This window comes from Mobula hypostoma, chromosome 1, assembly GCF_963921235.1.
Source record: "Mobula hypostoma chromosome 1, sMobHyp1.1, whole genome shotgun sequence".
Lineage (NCBI taxonomy): Eukaryota > Metazoa > Chordata > Chondrichthyes > Myliobatiformes > Myliobatidae > Mobula > Mobula hypostoma.
In genome coordinates, this window is record NC_086097.1 from 122,004,060 (window position 1) to 122,017,304 (window position 13,245).

At 43.4% G+C, this 13,245-nt stretch overlaps 1 protein-coding gene across 3 annotated transcripts in view; it reads right to left on the bottom strand.

Moving 5' to 3' along the window:
* Positions 1–13,245, bottom strand: part of dok6 (docking protein 6) — a 609,418-nt gene that overhangs the window by 136,584 nt on the left and 459,589 nt on the right. The gene's annotated exons all lie outside the window — the stretch shown is intronic.

The window sequence follows — 13,245 nt, forward strand, 5'->3', positions numbered from 1 at the left end:
GTGCTCACAACATAGAACCAAGTCATTCTGTCCAATAGATTGATGTTGAAATTTAGGTTCAATGCCTTTGCACATAGGTGGTTTGTCCATCTTTGTTGCGTGCAATTTTTCATAGTCATAGTCATAGTCATAGTCATACTTGATTGATCCCAGGGGAAATTCGTTTTCGTTACAGTTGCACCATAAATAATTAAATAGTAATAAAACCATAAATAGTTAAATAGTAATATGTAAATTATGCCAGGAAAAGGTCCAGGACCAGCCTATTGGCTCAGGGTGTCTGACTCTCCAAGGGAGGAGTAAAGTTTGATGGCCACAGGCAGGAATGACTTCCTAAGACACTCTGTGCTGCATCTCAGTGGAATGAGTCTCTGGCTGAATGTACTCCTGTGCCCACCCAATACATTATGTACATTGATTCGATTGTGTCTCTTTGTATTTATTGTGAATGCCCACAAGGAAAACAAGTCTCAGAGCAGTACACGATGACATATATGTACTTTGATAATAAGTTTACATTGAGCTTTTTTTTACCGAAGACTATCCAAGCTCCTTTTTATCTAACTCCAACAATATGGCCTTGTTTTTGACGAGTTAACTAAATTCTTCTTCTGGAACTACGTTATTTACCTTAACTACTCCCTGCCAAAAACACAACAGATTCTGCAGATGCTGGAAATCCAAAGCAATGCACATAAAATGCTAGAAGAACTCAGCAGGTCAGTCAGCATCCATGGAGAGGCGTAAACAGCTCTACTTTTGTCTTTAATATATTTCTACTTTTCCCTTTCAGGGTTCTTTTGAAGACCATGACCTGGAGTTAGATGCTGACTTCACTTCTTTGAGGGAATGGGACCCACTCTTGGGGTCTCAGAACTGGCCACTATTTGATATGCCAAGGACACGGCCTAGAAGACTAGCACACATTCAGCATTTTGGGATTTCATGGCTCTGGAGGCGGGTGGACTCAAGGTTGTTGCCTCCGCAGGAATCTGGTGTGTCATGGGAGTACATGGAAGATCGAAGGCAGCAAGCTGGCTGCTGGCTGTGTGCCCGGAGACCTGAGCTCTTTGGCACAGAGCTCGTAGAAAGCGATGCAACAGACCTTTAACATTGTAAATCAGCGAGTTGTTTGTTATGTTTCCCCTCTCGCTGTGAAATGGAGACATCACTTTTTCCCTTATTAGGGAGAAGGAGAGCCTGTGGTATGTTGAATTACCAGGTGAACGAGTAGTCTTTGGGGTACTGCATATCTGTGTCTTTATTGATGCTTTGCTGCATGCTTGAGTGCTCAGTGGGGAGTGCTGATGTATTTTTTGCTGGTGGGGAGGGGGGTTGTTGCTTTGCTGCTGCTTATGCTTTGGAGGGGGTAGCTGGGGAGATTTAGGGTTCTAACATTTAATTGTCATTCATTCTTTGGGGCACTCTTCTGTTTTTGTGGATGGTTGTGAAGAAAAAGAATTTCAGGATGTATATTGCATGCATTTCTCTGACATTAAATGTACCTTTGAACCTTTGAGACTTTGAACCTTAAACAATAGACATTTCGGTCCGAGGCCCTTTATCAGGACTGGAAAGGAAGGAAGCAGAAACCAGAGTGAAAAGGTGGGGAGGAGGGGAGTGGGAGTGGAAGGAGTACAAGTTGGCAGGTGATAGGTAAGACCAGGTGAGGAGGAAAGTGGATGGGAAGCTGAAGTGACATGCTGAAAGGTGATATAATCTCTACCACAGCCACTTACACTCAGCAGCCTCTTCATTAGGTGCACCTGCTCCTTAATGCAAATATCTGATCAGCTAATCATGTGGCAGCAAGTCCATGCATAAAAGAGATGATCAAGATGTTCAGTTGTTGGCCAGGCCAAACATCAGAATGGGGAATTACTGTGACTTTGACCATGGGATGATTGTTGGTGCCAAATGGGGTGGTCTGAGTATCTCAGAAACTGCTGATTGCATGGGATTTTCATGCCCAACAGTCTCTCGAGTTTACAGAGAATGACGTGAAAAACAAAAACAACCAGTGAGCAACAGTTCTGTGAGTGAAAATGCTTTGTTAATGAGAGAGGTCAGATTAGAATGGCCAGCTTGGTTCAAACTGACAGGAAGGTAACAGTATCTGAAATAACCATGTGTTACGATAGTGGTGTGCAGAAGAGCATCTTTGAATGCACAACATGTCAAACCTTGAAGTGGATGGGCCACAGCAGCAGAAAACCACTAACATATACTAAATGTTACTAAGTGTCCACTCTAATGGAACAGGAGGTACCTAATAAAGTGATTGCTGAGTGTAGTATATATACAGTATATTGTACATTGTCTCTGAAATTCATACCAATTTATACCTAGTATAGGAATGGAGCACAGAGACCGAGTTCAAGCTTCTGGAGTGTAGAGTTTCCAGGCACAGGAGACCACCTATTTTAATTCTACTTCTCATTCCTATTTTGACATGCCAGTCCAGGATTTCCTCTACTACCACAATGAGGCCACGCTCAGGATGGAGGAGCAACACCTCATACTCCATCTGAGTAGCTTACAAGCTGATGGCATGAATGTCGATTGCTTTAACTTGTGGTAATTCCACCCAAATCCACATTCAATCTTTATTAATTCCACCTTCTGCCTCTCCTCATATCTGCTCTCTTCTCCACACCTACATACTATGTCCCTCTGGTGCCTCCCCATCCTCCCTCCCCACCCCCCTCTTCCCTTTCTCCCACGGTCCACTCTCCTCTCCTATCTGATTCCTTCTTCTTCAGCCCCTCTACCGTTTCCATCTATTACCTCTCACTTCATCTCACCTACCTTCCCCTCACCTGGTCTCACCTATCGTCTGCCAGTGTTTACTCTTTCCCCTCATCCCACCTTCTTATTCAGACTTCTTCCCCTGCCCCCCACCTTTGTCTTGCAAACTGATGAGGGGTCTCGGCCTGAAACATTAACTGTTTATTCTTCTCCATAGATGCTGCTGAGTTCCTCCATCATTCTGTATGTGTTACTCAAGATTTTTTAGGTAATCTGGTTCGTCCCATCAACTTCATTATCACTTTTGGCAGGTACCCAGTACATACCCAATGTATACATGGTTGCCAAGTAGGGCACAAATATGTGGCTTGGTTGCAAGCTATGGTCACCCACTTCAGAGAACTCCTATCCAAAGCAAGGGATGTAGAGAGTGTGGGGCTTAGGAACCCAAATCTGGCAATTAGAATCAGAGCGTCGTAGATCGTTATTGCTTGGAAACAGACACTTCAATCCAACTCATCCATGTCAACAGTGACTATCTTACTATTATGGTGTAAGTGCTGGCCTATTTCAGAGCTTGCATAACAGAAAATCAGATAGCTTTCGGCATTCTGAGGATACAGTATGAGCTTTAGTTTCACGGGATTCCTATTCCCATATTCCGATGGAATTTTATAGCAACCCCCATGACTATATCAAAGAACCAGTGGTAGAGTTATATAAGGAACATTGCATTACCAAGCTTTGAGAGGGAAATGATTCAATATTAATAATGGAAGATTTTACAGTCAGACCATTTTAGTCAAGAAGGCAAAAATCAGCGCACTTTTAAATTTGGCAAAGGAATTCATTACAAGCACAGGAAATTATGCATGGGGATTTACAAGGAATCATGGAATATAATTACCATGTATATTATTGAAGAATATCACAAAAGTATCTTTAAAGGATGTTTATCCTTTAACATAATCTTCAAAGGATGTAATGATGCTCTTTTCCACAAGATTTTGAAAATCAGTCCTTTTTATCAGCTTTTAAGGGATTCTTTTTTTGTAGGACACCTGCAGAGAATTTTCTGGTGTCTCTCATTTATACCATATCCTATCACACATTTTGGAGAATTAATTTGCTTTCTGCAATACTATTTTATAGAGTTCTGAGATTTAGTTGGCAGATACCAAACCGGGATTTGATTTTGGAAATAACACGCAGTGACATCTTCATTAAGTATAAATGGACGAACTAAACAGAACACATCATTAAATTGCTCTCATACTGCATAAATTACATTAAAATTCAAGAATCATTTATTGTTATGTACAATTTTCTTTTCAAAAGCTCAGTTAATTCTAATTTCTTTGACCTCTCAAACCACATCCTACTCTGGACTATTTACCACGTTAAATTCTCGGAAGCCTTTTCCAAGCATAAATATTATCTCAATGTTTCAACAAACCGGATGGCTTTTTGGCCTTCTGTTAATGCCTCCCTCATACATTATTGAAAAAAGCATTTCCCCCATTTCAAAGCGAACTCCTGGTAGCTTCATAAATTTGTACTTGGCAAACCAGACAACTCACGTCTTGAACATCCACGTTGGAGGTCTGTCAGAAGATGAAATAAAACATAACGCTCAGTTGTCTAAAGTGCATATATTCTGATAAACTGACAGAAGTGCGTCTTTGAAAAGTGGATGCTATTCCCTAGTCATCTTACACTGAGGGATAAATGTATTTTTAATGGCTTCATGTTGAATGCTCTTTCACTAGAGCTGAACTAGCTTGGAGGCTTGAGGGGAAATTGTAGCTGTCTCTCAACAGTCCATTGGTCGGGTTATATTAGTCAGAATATTGAAACTCAACCTGATTACTACCAGCTTAGTTGCACAAGCATGGAGCTGACTGTGTAAGACACCTTGGGCTGCCTAGTCAGTGACTCCTGGGAACTCTGGTCCATGAATGCTGAGAAGGAGCACAGAGAACCTGAACTCCATGTCATCAGGAATGCACGAATGCAGCAGAAATGTAGACCTCACCACCATAAGACCAGAAGGCCATAAGACAAAGGAGAATATTAGGCTATTCAGGCCATCAGGTCTGCTCTGCCATTCCATCATGGTCGATTTACTCACCCTCCCAGCCCCATTCTCCAGCCTTCTCCCTCTAACATTTGACACCCTTACAAATCAAGAAACCAATTTATACCTAGTTTAGGAATGGAGCACAGAGACTGTGGAACTCCTGGAGCGTAGAGTGTCCAGGCACAGGATTTCCTGGCAGCCACTTGTTTTAATCCTACTTCCCATTCCCATTTTGACATGTCAGTCCAGGATTTGCTCTACTACCACAATGAGGCCACGTGCAGGTTGGGGAGCAACACCTCATATTTCATCTGGGTAGCTTACAACCTGATGGCATGAACATCAACTGTTCTAATTTCTGGTAATTTCACCCAAATCCTCCTTCACTCTTTATCCATTCCCCATTCTGCCTCTCCTCATACCCACTCTCTTCTCTGCACCTGCCTACTATGTCTCTCTGATGCCTCTCTCCCCCCGCCCAGCCCCCACTTCCCTTTCTCCCATGGTCCACTCTCCTCTCCTATCTGATTCCTTCTTCTTCAGCCCCTTTACCTTTTCCATCTGTTACCTCTCACTTCATTTCACCTACCTTCCCCTCATCTGGTCTCACCTATCACCTGCCAGTGTTTACTCTTTCCCCTCCCCACACCTTCTTATTCTGGCTTCTTCCCACCTTCCTTTTGCAGACTGATGAAATCTTCGTCTGAACCATCAACCATATTCCTGTCCCATTCAGAAAATAGATAAAGCCTTTATTTCTTCTACAAAAGTGCATGACCATACACTTCCCTGTGGTAGCGTGACAATGCTAAGTGTAATACACATATTATAGCACACTACCACCTTCTCAAGAAATTGCTCCTAATCTCTGTTCTAAAGGGACATCCTTCTACTCTGGGGCTGTGTCCACTGGTCCTTGACTCTCCCTCTATTTGAAACATCTTCTCTGCGCCTACTCTGTCTAGGCCATTCAACCTACTTGCACCCTTCCTCTGAGGCACCTCCTGTAATCTGTGGTTCCAAAACTGGCTTCATGAGTCACTTCAGTACTCAAAACTAAACAGGGTGGAAACAAAACATCTTCAATCTCAAGGGAATGCATAGGAAGAAGAGAAACAATCCTAATAGGATCCTGTTGTTATACTTTCATTTTCAGCACTAACAGTGAGAAATGCTTTCTTCTCACCACCTCCTTTATGTTTTTATTTACTTTTTATTTATTAAACTACAGTGCTGAATAGGCCCTTCTCACCCCTTGAGCTGGGTCACGCCTAATTACAGGATGATTTACAATGACTAACCTTTACACCTTTGGACTGTGGGAGGAAATCGGAGCACCTGGAGGAAACCCACACAGTCACAGGGAGAACATTCAAACTCCTTACCGACAGTGGTGGGAATTGAACCCAGTTGCTGGTACTGTAAAGCATTGTGCTAATCATTACACTACCATGACGTCCCCATCCTGGGGTCAAGTGAGAATTATCGTCATGATGAACATTTATTACCTGAATTACCCTTGAGTAGGACTTAGCGTGCCATAAAGTGTGTGTCACACTTAGCATTGTCACCGTACCACAGGGAAGTGTATGGTCATGCACTTTGTAGAAGAAATAAAGGCTTTATTAGTTTTCTAAATGGGGAGTAAATTCAGAAATCAAAGATTGATTCAGTATTGTTTACATATTGTTTTCCATAAATTCTATGACCTGGTGCCTTGTTCTTTTTGGCATTAGAAACCTTGGATTTCAGAGATGCTAAGAGAGTATCTTTAGCAAGTGAGAGTGTAGATCTGCTAATTCTTTGCTTTAATGATCTCTTAAAACTTCCATGGACATGCAGCTGGCTGCATCCACCAGTGACCTATTCATTGAAACCATCTAAATGCACATCTAGGTCTGTGTTAATAACCAGACCATAGAGCAAACTTCAATTTCAATCTGCTTGAGATCTGTACAGAATTGTCCATGTCTAAGCAGTAGGAAACCTGCTTCCAGAAATAGCCTGCTTCGTAAAACTTTAATTGAAATTCAAATATACCAGATTCTGCCCATGAATTACTATTGAGATGATATGTTGCAGCAAATGTCTTGACGATTTCAGAAATGTTTCATTCACCTTAATTTATGTCCAGCAGTTCAGGACAGAAGTAGATAGAAAATAATTGATTATTAATACAGTGGAATGGTACGAGATTACTAACAAAGGAGAAAAGAAAAGATTAGGTTTAAACATAGCTTTTTCTTAGAGCCTGCCAGTGCTGATAAAACAACGAAGCTTGGATTATAAAAATAGCAGTGTGGTTGTTAACAAAGAAGAAAGAAGGTATTCACCTGCATTCACTTTCTGTTGTTATTTGAGGAAAGGGGCATTATGAGTGAGAGGGCAGTTTGCTGTTCTCGGTGTCGGATGTGGGAGGCCCTGGAGTCTCCAAGCCTCCCGGACGTCTACATCTGCGCCAAGTGCATCGAGATGCAGCTCCTAAGGGACCGCGTTACGGAACTGGAGCTGCAGCTCGATGACCTTCGTCTGGTCAGGGAGAGTGAGGAGGTGATAGAGAGGAGTCGAAGGCAGGTGGTCACGCCGGGGCCACGGGAGGCAGACAAGTGGGTCACGGTTAGGAGGGGGAAGGGGAAAAGTCAGGTGATGGGGAGTACCCCGGTGGCTGTGCCCCTTAACAACAGGTACTCCTGTTTGAGTACTGTTGGGGGGGACAGCTTACCCGGGGGAAGCGACAGTGGCCGTGCCTCTGGCACAGAGTCTGGCCCTGTAGCTCAGAAGGGTAGGGCAAGGAAGAGGAGGGCAGTTGTGATAGGGGACTCGATAGTAAGGGGGTCAGATAGGCGATTCTGTGGACGCAGTCCAGAGACCCGGATGGTAGTTTGCCTCCCTGGTGCCAGGGTCCAGGATATTTCTGATCGTGTCCAAGATATCCTGAAGTGGGAGGGTGAGGAGCCAGAGGTCGTGGTACATATAGGTACCAATGACATAGGTAGGAAAAGGGACGAGGTCCTGAAAGGGGAATATAGGGAGCTAGGAAGGGAGTTGAGAAAAAGGACCGCAAAGGTAGTAATCTCGGGATTACTGCCTGTGCCACGCGACAGTGAGAGTAGGAATGCGATGAGGTGGAGGATAAATGCGTGGCTGAGGGATTGGAGCAGGGGGCAGGGATTCAAGTTTTTGAATCATTGGGACCTCTTTTGGCGCAGGCGTGACCTGTACAAAAAGGACGGGTTACACTTGAATCCTAGGGGGACCAATATCCTGGCAGGGAGATTAGCGGGGGCTACTGAGGTGACTTTAAACTAGAATGGTTGGGGGGTGGGAAGCAACTTAAAGAGGCTAGGTGTGAGGAGGTTAGTTCACAACAGAGGGATGGGAACCAGTGCAGAGAGACAGAGGGGTGTAAAGTGAGGGTAGAAGCAAAAAGTACAAAGGAGAAAAGCAAAAGTGGCAGGCTGACAAATCCAGGGCAAGCATTAAAAAGGGCCACTTTTCAACATAATTGTATAAGGGCAAAGAGAGTTTTAAAAGAGCTCCTGAAGGCTTTATGTGTCAATGCAAGGAGCATTTGTAATAAGGTGGATGAATTGAAAATGCAGATTGTTATTAATGATTATGATATAGTTGGGATCACAGAGACATGGCTCCAGGGTGACCAGGGATGGGAGCTCAACGTTCAGGGATATTCAATATTCAGGAGGGATAGACGTGAACGAAGGGGAGGTGGGGTGGCGTTGCTGGTTAAAGAAGAGATTAACGCAATAGAAAGGAAGGACATAAGCCGGGAAGATGTGGAATCGATATGGGTAGAGCTGCGTAACACCAAGGGGCAGAAGACGCTGGTGGGAGTTGTGTACAGGCCACCTAACAGTAGTAGTGAGGTCGGAGATGGTATTAAACAGGAAATTAGAAATGTGTGCAATAAAGGAACAGCAGTTATAATGGGTGACTTCAATCTACATGTAGACTGGCTGAACCAAATTGGTAAAGGTGCTGAGGAAGAGGATTTCTTGGAATGTATGCGGGATGGTTTTTTGAACCAACATGTCGAGGAACCAACTAGAAAGTAGGCTATTCTGGACTGGGTTTTGAGCAATGAGGAAGGGTTAATTAGCAATCTTGTCGTGAGAGGCCCCTTGGGTAAGAGTGACCATAATATGGTGGAATTCTTCATTAAGATGGAGAGTGACATAGTTAATTCAGAAACAAAGGTTCTGAACTTAAAGAGGGGTGACTTTAAAGGTATGAGACGTGAATTAGCTAAGATAGACTGGCAAATGACACTTAAAGGATTGACGGTGGATATGCAATGGCAAGCATTTAAAGGTTGTATGGATGAACTACAACAATTGTTCATCCCAGTTTGGCAAAAGAATAAATCAAGGAAGGTAGTGCACCCGTGGCTGACAAGAGAAATTAGGGATAGTATCAATTCCAAAGAAGTAGCATACAAATTAGCCAGAGAAAGTGGCTCACCTGAGGACTGGGAGAAATTCAGAGTTCAGCAGAGGGGGACAAAGGGCTTAATTAGGAAGGGGAAAAAAGATTTTGAGAGAAAACTGGCAGAGAACATAAAAACGGACTGTAAAAGCTTTTATAGATATGTAAAAAGGAAAAGACTGGTAAAGACAAATGTAGGTACCCTGCAGACAGAAACAGGTGAATTGATTATGGGGAGCAAGGACATGGCAGACCAATTGAATAATTTCTTTGGTTCTGTCTTCACTAAGGAGGACATAAATAATCTTCCAGAAATAGTAAGGGACAGAGGGTCCAGTGAGATGGAGGAACTGAGTGAAATACATGTTAGTAGGGAAGTGGTGTTAGGTAAATTGAAGGGATTGAAGGCAGATAAATCCCCAGGGCCAGATGGTCTGCATCCTAGAGTGTTTAAGGAAGTAGCCCAAGAAATAGTGGATGCATTAGTGATAATTTTTCAAAACTCGTTAGATTCTGGACTAGTTCCTGAGGATTGGAGGGTGGCTAATGTAACCCCACTTTTTAAAAAAAGGAGGGAGAGAGAAACCGGGGAATTATAGACCGGTTAGCCTAACGTCGGTGGTGGGGAAACTGCTGGAGTCAGTTATCAAGGATGTGATAACAGCACATTTGGAAAGCGGTGAAATGATTGGACAACGTCAGCATGGATTTGTGAAAGGAAAATCATGTCTGACGAATCTCATAGAATTTTTTGAGGATGTAACTAGTAGAGTGGATAGGGGAGAACCAGTGGATGTGGTATATTTGGATTTTCAAAAGGCTTTTGACAAGGTCCCACACAGGAGATTAGTGTGCAAACTTAAAGCACACGGTATTGGGGGTAAGGTATTGGTGTGGGTGGAGAATTGGTTAGCAGACAGGAAGCAAAGAGTGGGAATAAACGGGACCTTTTCAGAATGGCAGGCGGTGACTAGTGGGGTACCGCAAGGCTCAGTGCTGGGACCCCAGTTGTTTACAATATATATTAATGACTTGGATGAGGGAATTAAATGCAGCATCTCCAAGTTTGCGGATGACACGAAGCTGGGTGGCAGTGTTAGCTGTGAGGAGGATGCTAAGAGGATGCAGGGTGACTTGGATAGGTTGGGTGAGTGGGCAAATTCATGGCAGATGCAATTTAATGTGGATAAATGTGAAGTTATCCACTTTGGTGGCAAAAATAGGAAAACAGATTATTATCTGAATGGTGGTCGATTAGGAAAAGGGGAGGTGCAACGAGACCTGGGTGTCATTATACACCAGTCATTGAAAGTGGGCATGCAGGTACAGCAGGCGGTGAAAAAGGCGAATGGTATGCTGGCACTTATAGCGAGAGGATTCAAGTACAGGAGCAGGGAGGTACTACTGCAGTTGTACAAGGCCTTGGTGAGACCACACCTGGAGTATTGTGTGCAGTTTTGGTCCCCTAATCTGAGGAAAGACATCTTTGCCATAGAGGGAGTACAAAGAAGGTTCACCAGATTGATTCCTGGGATGGCAGGACTTTCATATGAAGAAAGACTGGATGAATTGGGCTTGTACTCGTTGGAATTTAGAAGATTGAGGGGGGATCTGATTGAAACGTATAAGATCCTAAAGGGATTGGACAGGCTAGATGCAGGAAGATTGTTCCCGATGTTGGGGAGGTCCAGAACGAGGGGTCACAGTTTGAGGATAGAGGGGAAGCCTTTTAGGACCGAGATTAGAAAAAACTTCTTCACACTGAGAGTGGTGAATCTGTGGAATTCTCTGCCACAGGAAACAGTTGAGGCCAGTTCATTGGCTATATTTAAGAGGGAGTTAGATATGGCCCTTGTGGCTACGGGGTCAGGGGGTATGGAGGGAATGCTGGGGCGGGGTTCTGAGTTGGATGATCAGCCATGATCATAATAAATGGCGGTGCAGGCTCGAAGGGCCGAATGGCCCACTCCTGCACCTATTTTCTATGTTTCTATGTTTCTATGATTAGATTGGCAGAATAGTTACCAATCAAATTCAACGCCAAGAGATTTCAGATAATAGATTACTGGTTGGGATGCGTGACAGATGACAAGGGAATAAATAGTAGTTAAGTACTGAATTATTTAGAACCCCTTGCTTAATGGTGTTGGTCCATGGCATAAAAAAGGTCGGGAACCCTGATTTAAAGCAACTGAAGTACTTTGGAGATCACATCAAGAGATTTCCAAAGGCAGGTACGTAAGTGGAGAAAGTGGTTGGGAAGTGATTATTGAATTTTGAATTGAATTGACTTTATTATTTACATCCTTCACAGACTTGAGGAGTAAAAATCTTTACATTACATCTCCGTCTGAATGTGCAATATGCAATTTATAATAATTTGTAATAAATAGTGTGTACAACAGGACAGTCAGTATAACATAGAAATACAATTGTATCAGCATGAATTAATCAGTCTGATGACCTGGTGGAAGAAGTTGTCCCGGAGCCTGATGGTCCTGACTTTTATGCTGCGGTACCATTTCCGGATGGTGGTAGCTGGAACAGTTTGTGGTTGGGGTGACTCAGGTCCCCAATGATGCTTTGGGCCTTTTTATACACCTGTCTTTGTAAATATCCTAAAAAGTGAGAAGATCACAGCTATAGATGTGCTGGGCTGTCCACACCACTCTCTGCAGAGCGCTGCGATTGAGGGAAGTACAGTTCCCATACCAGGCAGTAACACAGCCAGTCAGGATCCTCTCAGTTGTGTTCCTGTAGAAAGTCCTTAAGACTTGGGGACCTATATCAAACTCCTTCAACCGTCTGCAGTGAAAGAGGAGCTGTTGTGCTTTTTTCACCACACAGCCTGTATGTACAGACCACGAGAGAGCCTCAGTGATATGTATGCTGAGGAACTTAAAGCTGTTCACCCTCTCAACACCAGATCCATTGATGTCAATAGGGGTCAGCCTGTCTCTATTCCTCCTGTAGTCAACCAGCTCCTTTGGTTTTGCAATGATGAGAGAGAGGTTGTTTTCTTGACACCATTGTGTCAGGGTGATGACTTCTTCTCTGTAGGCTGCCTCATTCTCCTTTGAGATTAGGCTAATCAATGTAGTATTATCAGCAAATTTAATTAGCAGATTGGAGCTGTGTGTGACAACACAGTCATGGGTATACAGAGAGTAAAGGAGGATGCTTAGGACACATCCTTGAGGGGAACATGTGTTGAGGGTCAGAGCTGAGGGAGCCCACTCTTACCACCTGCCAGCGATCTTTACTTTAGTTTATACTTTATTGTCACCGAACAATTGGGACTAGAACGTACAATCATCACAGCGATATTTGATTCTGCGCTTTACACTCCCTGGATTACAAATATTAAATATTAAGGATATTAAAAATAGTTAAAATTAGTAAATATTAAAAATTTAAATTATAAATCATAAATAGAAAATAGAAAAATGGGAAATAAGGTAGTGCAAAAAAACCGAGAGGCAGGTCTGGATATTTGGAGGATACGGCCCAGATCTGGGTCAGGATCCGTTCAGCAGTTTTATCACAATTGGAAAGAAGCTGTTCCCAAATCTGGCCATATGAGTCTTCAAGCTCTTGAACCTTCTCCCGGAGGGAAGAGGGACGAAAAGTCTGTTGGTTGGGTAGGTCAGGAAGTCCAGCATCCAGCTACACAAGGTAGGGTGAAGACCTAGGTCTCTGAGCTTCTTGTCGAGCCTGGAGGGAATTATGGTATTGAATGCTGCACTGTAGTCCAAGAACAGCATTCTCACATAAACATCCTTCTTCTCCAGATGTGTAAGGACAGTGTGTAGAGCTGTGGCTATTGCGTCATCTGTCAATTGGTTGTGTCGCTAGGTGAATTGTAGGGGGTCCAGTGTGGGTGGTAGCATGCTGCAGATGTAATCCTTGACCAGCCTCTCAAATCATTTGCTTTTTATTGAGGTGAACGCGACAGGATACCAGTCGTTTAGACA